This window comes from Capricornis sumatraensis, chromosome X (assembly GCF_032405125.1).
Source record: "Capricornis sumatraensis isolate serow.1 chromosome X, serow.2, whole genome shotgun sequence".
NCBI classification, from domain to species: domain Eukaryota; kingdom Metazoa; phylum Chordata; class Mammalia; order Artiodactyla; family Bovidae; genus Capricornis; species Capricornis sumatraensis.
Window position 1 is genome coordinate 76,979,230 of NC_091092.1, and position 11,962 is coordinate 76,991,191.

An 11,962-nucleotide genomic window follows, 5' to 3' on the forward strand; every position below is an offset into this window, starting at 1 on the left:
ACTGGCTAGACTGCTCTCTCCCCTTTTGATTTCCCCTCTTCTCCTCCTGGTCACCTCTATCTCCCTCCTCCCTCTTCTCTTCTCCATGTAATTCTGTGAACCTCTCTGGGTGTCCCTCAGTGTGGAGGATCTTTTCACCATTAACCTAGATGTTTTATCATCAGTGCTGTATGGATGGAGAACTCTTGAGGCTATTGTAAGAATAAGATTGCAAACCAGAGGCAGGAGGCTTAAGATCAAAACCTGAAAACACCTGCCTCCAGGGAACATTCATTGATAAGAGCACATTCAAAAACTTCCATACCTACACTGAAACCAAGCACCACCCAAGGGCCAAAAAGTTCCAAAGCAAGACATACCATGCAAATTCTTCAGCAAAGCAGGAACATAGCCCTGAGCTTCAATATACAGGCTGCCCAAAGACAAACCAAACCCATAGACATCTCAAAACTCACTGCTGGAACTTTATTGCATGCCAAAGAGAAGAAATCCAGCTCCATCCACCAGAAGACCAACACAAGCTTCCCTAACCGGGAAACCTTGACAAGCCACTCGTCCAACCCCACCCACAGGTAGGAACCTCCACAATAAAGAGGAACGACAAACTGCCAGAATCCAGAAAGGCCACCCCAAACACAGCAATATAAACAAGATGAAAAGGCAGAGAAGTACTCAGCAGGTAAAGGAACAGGATAAATGCCCACCAACCAAATAAAAGAGGGGGAGATAGGGAGTCTACCTGAAAAAGAATTCCAAGTAATGATAGTAAAAATTATCCAAAATCTTGAAAACAAAATGGAGTTACAGATAAATAGCCTGGAGACACAGATTGAGAAAATATAAGAAAGATTTAGGAAGGACCTAGAAGAAATAAAAAAGAGTCAATCAATAATGAATAATGCAATAAATGAGATATAAAACACTCTGGAGGGAAACAACAGTAGAATAACGGAGGCAGAAAATAGGATAAGTGAGGTAGAAGATAGAATGGTAGAAATAAATGAAGCAGAGAGGAAAAAAGAAAAAAAGATTAAAAGAAATGAGGACTACCTCAGGGACCTCTGAGACAATGTTAAATGCTCCAACATTCAAATCATAGGAGTCCCAGAAGAAGAAAACAAAAAGAAAGGCCATGAGAAAATACATAATAGTTGAAAACTTCCCTAAAATGGGGAAGGAAATAATCACCCAAGTCCAAGAAATCCAGAGAGTCCCAAACAAGATAAACCCAAGGCAAAACACTTTAAGACACATATTAATCAAATTAACAAAGGTTAAGCACAAAGAACAAATATTAAAAGCAGCAAGGGGAAAACAACAAATAACACACAAGGGGATTCCCATAAGGATAACAGTTGATCTTTCAATAGAAACTCTTCAGGCCAGAAGGGAATGGCAGGACATACTTAACGTGATGAAAGAGAAAAACCTACAACCCAGATTACTGTACCCAGCAAGGATCTCATTCAAATATGAAGGAGAAATCAAAAGCTTTACAGACAAGCAAAAGCTGAGAGAATTCAGCACCACCAAACCAGCTCTCCAACAAATGCTAAAGGATCTTCTTTAGACAGGAAGCACAGAAAGGGTGTATAGACTCGAACCCAAAACAACAAAGTAAATGGCAATGGGATCATACTTATCAATAATAATCTTAAATGTAAATGGGTTGAATGCCCCAACCAAAAGACAAAGACTGGCTGAATGGATACAAAAACAAGATCCTTATATATGTTGTCTACAAGAGACTCACCTTGAAACAAGGGATATATACAGACTGAAAGTGAACGACTGGAAAAAGATATTTCATGCAAATGGAGACCAAAAAAACAAAGCAAGAGTAGCAATACTCATATCAGATAAAATAGACTTTAAAATAAAGGCTGTGAAAAGAGACAAAGAAGGACACTACATAATGATCAAAGGATCAACTCAAGAAGAAGATATAACAATTATAAATATATATGCACCCAACATAGGAGCACCGCAATATGTAAGGCAAATGCTAACAAGTATGAAAGGGGAAAATAACAATAACACAATAATAGTGGGAGACTTTAATACCCCACTCATACCTATGGATAGATCACTAAACATAAAATTAACAAGGAAACACAAACTTTAAATGACACAATGGACCCTTAGACCTAATTGATATCTATAGGACATTTCACCACAGAACAATGAATTTCACCTTTTTCCCAAGTGCACATGGAAACTTCTCCAGGATAGATCACATCCTGGGCCATAAATCTAGCCTTGGTAAATTTCTTTTAAAAGTGAAATCATTCCAATCATCTTTTCTGACCACAATACAGTAAGATTAGATGTTAATTACAGGAAAAAAAAAACTATTAAAAATTCCAACATATGGAAGCTAAACAGCATGCTCTTGAATAACCAACAAAGCATAGAAAAAATTTAAAAAAGCAAAATATGCATAGAAATGAATGAAAATGAAAACATAGCACCCCCAAACCTGTGGGACACTGTAAAAGCAGGGCTAAGGGGAAGGTTCATAGCAATACAGGCTTACCTCAAGAAACAAGAAAAAGTCAAATAAATAACCTAACTCTACACCTAAAGCAACTAGAAGAGGAAGAAATGGAGAAACCCAGGGTTAGTAGAAGGAAAGAAATCTTAAAAATAGGGCAGAAATAAATGCAAAAGAAACAAAAGAGATCATAGCAAAAATCAACAAAGCTAAAAGCTGGTTCTTTGAGAAGACAAAAAAAAAAAAATAGACAAACCATTAGCCAGACTCATCAAGAAACAAAGGGAGAAGAATCAAGTCAACAAAATTAGAAATGAAAATGGAGAAATCAAAACAGACAACACAGAAATACAAAGGATCATAAGAGAATACTATCAGAAACTGTATGTCAATGAAATGGACAATTTGGAAGAAATAGACAAATTCCTAGAAAAGTATATCTTTCCAAAACTGAACCAGGAAGAAATAGAAAATCTTAAGAGACCCATCACAAACACGGAAATTGAAAGTGTAATCAGAAATCTTCCAGCAAACGAAAGCCCAGGACCAGACGGCTTCACAGCTGAATTCTACCAAAAATTTAGAGAAGAGCGAACACCCATCCTACTCAAACTCTTCCAGAAAATTACAGAAGATAAACTTTCAAACTCATTCTATGAAGCCACCATCACCCTAATACCAAAACCAGACAAAGATGCCACAAAAAAAGAAAACTACAGGCCAATATCACTGATGTGTTACATAGGCGCAAAATTCCTTAACAAAATTCTTGCAAACAGAATCCAAGAACATATTAAAAAGATCATACATCCTGACCAAGTGGGCTTTATCCCAGGGATGCAAGGCTTCTTCAATATCTGCAAATCTATTAACTTAATACACCACATTAACAAATTGAAAGATAAAAACCATATGATTATCTCAATAGATGCAGAGAAAGCCTTTGACAAAATTCAACATCCATTTATGATAAAAACCCTCCAGAAAGCAGGAATAGAAGGAACATACCTCAACATATTTCTTTTCCATGGGGATGGTCTTGATCCCTCTCTCCTCTACAATGTCACGAACATCCATCCATAGTTCATCAGGCACTCTATCTATCAGACCTAGATTCTTAAATCTATTTCTCACTTCCATTGTATAATTATAAGGGATTTGATTTAGGTCATAGCTGAATGGTCTAGTGGTTTTCCCTACTTTCTTCAATTTAAGTCTGAATTTGGCAATCAGGAGTTCATGATCTGAGCCACAGTCAGCTCCCAGTCTTGTTTTTGCTGACTGTATAGAGCTTCTCCATCTTTGGCTGCAAAGAATATAATCAATCTGATTTTGGTGTTGACCATCTGATGATGTCCATGTGTAGAGTCTTCTCTTGTGTTGTTGGAAGAGGCTGTTTGCTATGACCAATGCATTCCCTTGGCAAAACTCTATTAGCCTTTGCCCTGTTTCATTCCGTATTCCAAGGTCAAATTTGCTTGGAGGCCTTACAAATAGCTGTGAAAAGTGAAGAAGCGAAAAGCAAAGGAGAAAAGGAAAGATATAAGCATCTGAATGCAGAGTTCCAAAGAATAGCAAGGAGAGATAAGAAAGCCTTCCTCAGTGATCAGTGCAAAGAAATGGAGGAAAACAACAGAATGGGAAAGACTAGAGATCTCTTCAAGAAAACTAGAGATACCAAGGGAACATTTCATGCAAAGATGGGCTCAATAAAGGACAGAAATGGTATGGACCTAACAGAAGCAGAAGATATTAAGAAGAGGTGGCAAGAATACACAAAAGAACTGTACAAAAAAGATCTTCATGACCAAGATAATCACGAAGGTGTGATCACTCACCTAAAGCCAGACATCCTGGAATGTGAAGTCACATGGGCCTTAGAAAGCATCACTATGAACAAAGCTAGTGGAGGTGATGGAATTCCAGTTGAGCTATTTCAAATCCTGAAAGATGATGCTGTGAAAGTGCTGCACTCAATATGCCAGCAAATTTGGAAAACTCAGCAGTGGCCACAAGACTGGAAAAGGTCAGTTTTCATTCCAATCACAAAGTAGGGCAATGCCAAAGAATGCTCAAACTACAGCACAATTGCACTCATCTCACATGCTAGTAAAGTAATGCTCAAAATTCTCCAAGCCAGGTTTCAGCAATATTTGAACTGTGAACTTACAGATGTTCAAGCTGGTTTTAGGAAAGGCAGAGGAACCAGAGATCAAACTGCCAACATCTGCTGGATCATCAAAAATACAAGGGAGTTCCAGAAAAACATCTATTTCTGCTTTATTGACTATGCCAAAGTCTTTGACTGTGTGGATCACAATAAACTGTGGAAAATTCTGAAAGAGATAGGAATACCAGACCACCTGACCTGCCTCTTGAGAAATCTGTATGCAGGTCAGGAAGCAACAGTTAGAACTGGACGTGGAACAACAGACTGGTTCCAAATAGGAAAAGGAGTACATCGAGGCTGTATATTGTCACCCTGCTTATTTAACTTATATGCAGAGTACATCATGAGAAACGCTGGGCTGGAAGAAGCACAAACTGAAATCAAGTTTGCTGGGAGAAATATCAATAACCTCAGATATGCAGATGACACCACCCTTATGGCAGAAAGTGAAGAGGAACTAAAAAGCCTCTTGATGAAAGTGAAAGAGGAGAGTGAAAAAGTTGGCTTAAAGCTCAACATTCAGAAAACGAAGATCATGGCATCTGGTCCCATCACTTCATGGCAAATAGATGGGGAAACAGTGGAAACAGTGTCAGACTTTATTTTGGGGGGCTCCAAAATCACTGCAGATAGTGACTGCAGCCATGAAGTTAAAAGACTCTTACTCCTTGGAAGGAAAGTTATGACCAACCTAGATAGCATATTCAAAAGCAGAGACATTACTTTGCCAACAAAGGTCCATTTAGTCAAGGCTATGGTCTTTCCAGTGGTCATGTATGGATGTGAGAGCTGGACTGTGAAGAAAGCTGAGCATCGAAAAATTGAAGCTTTTGAACTGTGGTATTGGAGAAGACTCTTAAGAGTCCCTTGGACTGCAAAGAGATCCAACCAGTCCATTCTGAAGGAGATCAGCCCTGGGATTTCTTCACAAGGAATGATGCTAAAGCTGAAACTCCAGTACTTTGGCCACCTCATGCGAAGAGTTGACTCATTGGAAAAGACTCTGATGCTGGGAGGGATTGAGGGCAGTAGGAGAAGGGGAAGACAGAGGATGAGATGGCTGGATGGCATCACTGACTTGAAGGACATCAGTTTGAGTGAACTCCAGGAGTTGGTGATGGACAGGGAGGCCTGGCATGTTGCAATTCATGGGGCAGCAAAGTGTTGGACAAAACTGAGTGACTGAACTGAACTGAACTGAATGCATATATATATATATATATATATATATATAATATATAATGCATATATATATAAGGCATAGGACTGGAAAAGGTCAGTTTTCATTCCAATCCCAAAGAAAGGCAATGCCAAAGAATGCTCAAACTACCACACAGTTGCACTCATCTCACATGTTAGCAAAGTAATACTCAAAATTCTCCTAGCCAGGCTTCAACAGTACATGAACCGTGAACTTCTAGAATTCAACCTGGTTTCAGAAAAGGCAGAGGAACCAGATATCAAATTGCCAACATCAGCTGGATTATCGAAAAAGCAAGAGAGTTCCAGAAAAACATCTAGTTCTGCTTTATTGACTATGCCAAAGCCTTTGACTGTGTGGATCAAAACAAACTGGAAAATTCTTGACGAGATGGGAATACCAGACCACCTTACTTGCCTATTGAAAACTCTGTGTGCAGGTCAAGAAGCAACCGTTAAAACTGGCCGTGGAACAACAGACTGGTTCCAAATTGGGAAAGGAGTACATCGAGGCTTTATATTGTCACCCTGCTTATTTAACTTAAATGCAGAGTATATCATGCGAAATGCCAGGCTGGATGAAGCACAAGCTGGAATCAAGATTGCTGGGAGAAATATCAATAACTTCAGATATACACATGACACAACCCTCATGACAGAAAATGAAGAGAAACTATAGAGTTTCTTGGTGCAAGTGAAAGAGGAGAGTGGAAAAGTTGGCTTAAAACTCAACATTCGGAAAACTAAGATAATGGCATCCATTCCCGTCACTTCATGGCAAATAGATGGGGAAGCAACAGAAACAGTGAGAGACTTTATTTACTCTCCAAAATCACTGCAGATGGTGACTGCAGCCATAAAGTTCAATGACACTTGCTCCTTGGAAGAAAAGCTATGAACAACCTAGACAGCATATTAAAAAGCAGAGACATTACTTTTCTGACAATGGTCCATATAGTTAAAGCTCTGGTTTTTCTAGTAGTTATGTGTGGATGTGAGAGTTGGACCATAAAGAAAGCCAAGCACAGAAAAATTTATGCTTTTGAACTGTGGTGTTGGAGAAAACTCTTGAGAACCCCTTGGTCTGCAAGGAAATTAAACCAGTCAATCCTAAAGGAAATCAGTCCTGAATATTCATTGGAAGGACAATGAATATTGTGCTGAAGCTGAAACTCCAATTGTTTGGCCACCTGAAGCAAAGTACTGACTCATTGGAAAAGACCCTGATGCTGGGAAAGATTGAAGGCAGGAGGAGAAGGGGACAACAGAGGATGAGATGGTTGGATGGCATCACCAATGTGATGGACATGAGTTTGAGAAAGCTCCATGAGTTAGTGATGGACAGGGAAGCCTGACGTGCTGCAGTCCATGGGGTCACAAAGAGTCAGACACGACTGAGCAACTGAACTGAATTGAATGCATATATATGGAATCTAGAAAGATGGTACCAAAGAATTTGTTTGCAGGGCATCAGTGGAGAAACAGACACATACAACAGACTTATGGATATGGGGAGAGGGGAGGAGAGGGTGAGATGTAAGGATAGAGTAACATGGAAACTTACATTACCATATGTAAAATAGATAGTCAATGGGAATTTGTTATATGTCTCAGGAAACCAAAACAGGGGCTCTGTATCAACCTAGGGGGTGGGATAAGGAGGAAGATGGGAGGGAGGTTTAAGAGGGAGGGAAGATATGTATACCTATGGCTGATTCATGTTGAGGTTTGAAAGAAAAGAAGAAAATTCTGTAAAGTAATTATCCTTCAATTAAAAAATAAATAATTTTTTCAAGATACAAGGACACTACTAGAAAAAAAGTGTCAATTGATATGATACATCACATTCATAGAATGAAAAAATAATATATAATCATCTCAATAGACAAAGCATTTAACAAAATTCAACATTCATTTATGATTTAAAAATTCATAAAAATTTAGCATAGAAGGAATGTGTCTTACCATAGTAAAGGTTATTTATGAGAAGCCCATGCTAATACCATATACTTGGTGTTAAATGGTTGAAAGCTTTTTCTCTAAGATCAGGAACAAGACAAGAGTGTGCCCACTCTTACCACTCCTATTTGACATAGTACTGGAAATCTTAGCTAGAGCAATCAAGCAAGATAAACATAAAATGTATCAGAATTGGATAGAAAGAAGTAAAAGTGTCTTTATTGGAAGATGACATGATTATATATATATATATATATATATATAATGCTAAATATTCAACCAAATGAAAAGCACGATACAAAATCAACACACAAAAATTAGCAACATTTATTTACTCTAGAACATTATTTTTTTAAAAATAAAGAACTTGATCCCATTTATAATAGCATCAAAAAAACCCGAGGAATAAGTCTAACTAAAGAGATGAAAGATCTCTAAAAACTACAAGAAACTGAAATAAAGTGAAGAAGATACAAATCAATAGAAAGGAATCCCTTGTTTATGAATTAGAAAAATCAATATTGTTAAAATGTCAATACTACAAAAATATATTCAAGGCAATTTTTATTAAGATTCTGAAGGCATTTTTTAAGATGTAGGAAAAGCACTACTAAAATTTATATGGAACTGCAAGAGACCCTAAATAGCCAAAGAAATCCTTTAGAAATAAGAACAAAGCAAGAGTGTTTCCCTCAGAAGTTTCTCTGTTTTTGGAAGAGGTTGTTCAGTGATTCTATCCAGTGACAAGAGTGTGTCCCAGAATGACGAAGTGCCTTTTAAAAGATCACTGAAATTGGATGGTCTATTAAAAGCAAATGCATTTGATTCTTCAAAAATCACAAGGAAGAAAAGTGCTGCAGCCTATTCTCCAAAAGCTGCTGCTGCTGCTAAGTCGCGTCAGTCATGTCCGACTCTGTGCGACCCCATGGACTATAGCCTACCAGGCTCCTCCATCCATGGGATTCTCCAGGCAAAAGTACTGGAGGGGGTTGCCATTGCCTTCTCCGTCTCCAACAGCTGGAACCTGACAAATGAGCCCATTTGCTTCTTCCACAAGCTCTAAAGAGGAAGACAGTAAAAATAATCCATCAAATGGAACGAGGAAAAACTGGAATCATTTCAGTATAACCAATAAAATGAATCTACCACACAAAACAATGACAAATTCATGGTGTTGCTACCTAAAAAGTTGAGAAATAATGGAAATAATGTAAAATCTAAGTAGTATACAGGTTTTGGAAAGCATTAAAGAGCTTGAAAACCTCATTGGTATCTCCCTTGCATAATGTGTCTAAAAAAAAGAAATGCATAAAATAAAGGACTAATGACAAAAGTAACAAAACAAAAAACATTTGAAAAGAAAAATTCAGGACTTCACAACAAAGGAATTTAGGAGAAATACACTAACTATGAATGCCAACTTCTGTATCTGGCTAATCATGTTTAAAGAAACAAAAGAGATGCTTGTAAATAATTTTCCCAGTAAATATCAGATCATAGCATGGGCAGGTGCATGTCTATATAAATTTTCTTGCAGCTAATTTAAACTTTCTGTACACACTAATAGATAATCTCAATGTAAATAATATGTTTCTTCTTGACCCTTTAAAGTAAGCCAGCATATAGAAGAGGATCTTGACTTATATGCTGTATCTCATATGCTTCTGTATAGTTTGAGCATTTGTGAATAGACTTAATAAATCATGAATGAAAATGACAAAAAAAAAGAAACTAAAGCAAGAGTCATCACACTTCAAAACAGTATGCACTAACATAAAAGCAGACACATATACCAATAGAACACAATTGAGAGCCCAGAAATAAACTCAAGAATATATGGTCAACTAACATTTAACAAAGGAACCAATGGAGAAAAGACAGCTTTTTCAATCAATGGTGCTGGAATAATTGCATTTTCACATGCAAAAAATAAAATCAGACCCATAACTTATACCACTTACAAAAATTAACTCAAAATGGATTGAAGACTTAAATGTAAGAAATGAAATCATGAAACTCTTGGAAGAAAACAGCAATAAAGCTCCTTGATGTAGATTTAGTAATGATTTTTGGACACCTAATCAGGGAAGCCCCACCTAACCCCAAGCAACACAATAAAAAATAAACAAGTGGAAAGAACCTCCAAGATGACAGAAGAATAAGACATGGAGCTCACCTTCTTCCCAGAGATACTACAAAATTACATTTACATGTGGCATAACTCCCACAGAACATCTACTGAATGCTGGCAGAAGACCTCAGACTTCCAAAAAGGCATGAATACTTCAACGTAACTGAGTAGGGCAAAAGAAAAAAAGAAAAAATATATATACAAAGGAACTTGAGCCTCTGGGAGGGAGCTGTGAAGGAAGAAAAGTTTCTAATACTATGAAGTCCCCTCACTGGCAGAGACAGGAGGCAGGGAGCTTTGGAGCTTCAGAAGAGAGTGCAGTGTGCAGGGGGCAAAATGGAAAGTCCTGCACAGAGAGTCAGTGCCTATTGGCACTCTCTAGCCTGAGATATTTGTTTGCTTGCCCACCAGGGCAGGTAGGAACTGAGTGCTGAAGCTTGAGCTTTGGAGGTCAGACTCCAGGGAGAGGAGGGAGTTGGCTGAGTGAAGACAGCCTGAGGAGTCCAAAAAAGAAGGCTTGGCCCATCAAAGAGACAAGGGACCATTGTTAGGGGGTGTACAAGGAGAGAGGTTTGCCTGCTCACAGGCAGCAGGGCACTGCCTGCATGAGCTCCAGGTGCAGACTTCAGCCATGACTACTGTCTCAAACCCTAGAGGCAGACATGGACTGCTACTGCTGCTATCACTGCCACAAAGTTCCTGTGAGTAAGTGTAGGTCACTGCCCACACCTTTACAGAAGACTATGAAGCCTGCCACTGCCAAAGGTCCTATGATCCTGGACCAACTTACTCAGGAAAGTGCATGGCATGCCCTGTGCTATAGCAAACTTCCTGCTGGTCTCTGCCACTGCAGGCATTACCCACATGTCTCAGATGTGGCTGTCATATCTCTCCCACTCTTTGGCTTGACTAAGTATGCCCTAATCATCTGCTGCTTTCACCCCCTCTCACCTGGGCAGGAAACAGACACCAAAGTGTGGTTACACACAGAGATGGGGCCAAAACCAAAGCTGGGCTCCAGAAGTGGCACAACCAAAGAAGAGGAATGGAAACCTCTCCTGCAGCTGCAGGAGCTGTGGATTAAATCCCCTCAATCAGATTGGTAAACCTGCATCTGTGGAATATCTGAATAGATAATGAATGTTCTCACAATTGAAGCTGTTCTAGGTTTAACAACTATGGACACTGGGGACAAATACACACGAGAACTGGGTCTGCTGTTCAGTTCTGAGCCAAAGTCTGAGCCTACTCCACAGTGCCCACAGCAGGTCCAAAGGCAGTACTGAAGGACTGGAGGGGAAGGCAGGGATTGGCTCTGACTCGCTTAGCAAGGAAGGACACTGACAGCTGAGGTTCTGGGAAATATAATTATTACTACTAATTTTTGTTTTGTTCTATTGTTCTTTTTTATTATATTTTATTTTTTCCTAATTTTTTCTTCTCTTTTTTTTACTTTTAATATATTTTTTCTAGTTTTACTTCACTTTTTTGTTATAATGCATTACTTCCTTTTTTTTCTTTTGCTCTCTTTTAATCTCTGTTTAACTATATTTTTATTCATAGTTTTGTGTTATTTCCTTATACTTTATTTCTTTTTTATAATTTTGTGAGCTTATTTTATTCATTTTTTGCCTTTTTAAATTAGCTTTATGCTTTTGATTTGTTTTGTTTTCGTTAGTTTAGTTTTTATTGTTGGTTTACATTGTGGGTTCATTTATTTCTTTGATTGCTCTCTTCTCTCTTGTTTTCTCTGTTTTTCTCTCTGTGTGTTTATTTGTCTGTTTTTGTCTGGTTTTGTCTTAGGGGTTTAATTTGTTCATTTCCTTTTTTTTTCCCTCTTCTGCACCATGAAACTTGCAGGATGTTGTTTCTCTGGAAAGGGTGAGGTCTCAGCCTCTGAGGTAGGACAGCCAAGTCCAGGATACTGGACTGTCAGAAAGCTCCAAGCCTCAGGAAATACTAATCAGCAAGAGCTTCCCCAAAGGTCTCCATCTCAATACCAAGACAT

The 11,962-nt window shown here is 38.4% G+C and overlaps 1 pseudogene; it reads left to right on the forward strand.

Annotated features, from left to right (window-relative positions):
- The first annotated feature begins 360 nt into the window (after positions 1-360).
- Positions 361-9,216, forward strand: LOC138071767 (centromere protein R pseudogene; annotated as a pseudogene).
- Positions 9,217-11,962: the final 2,746 nt, after the last annotated feature.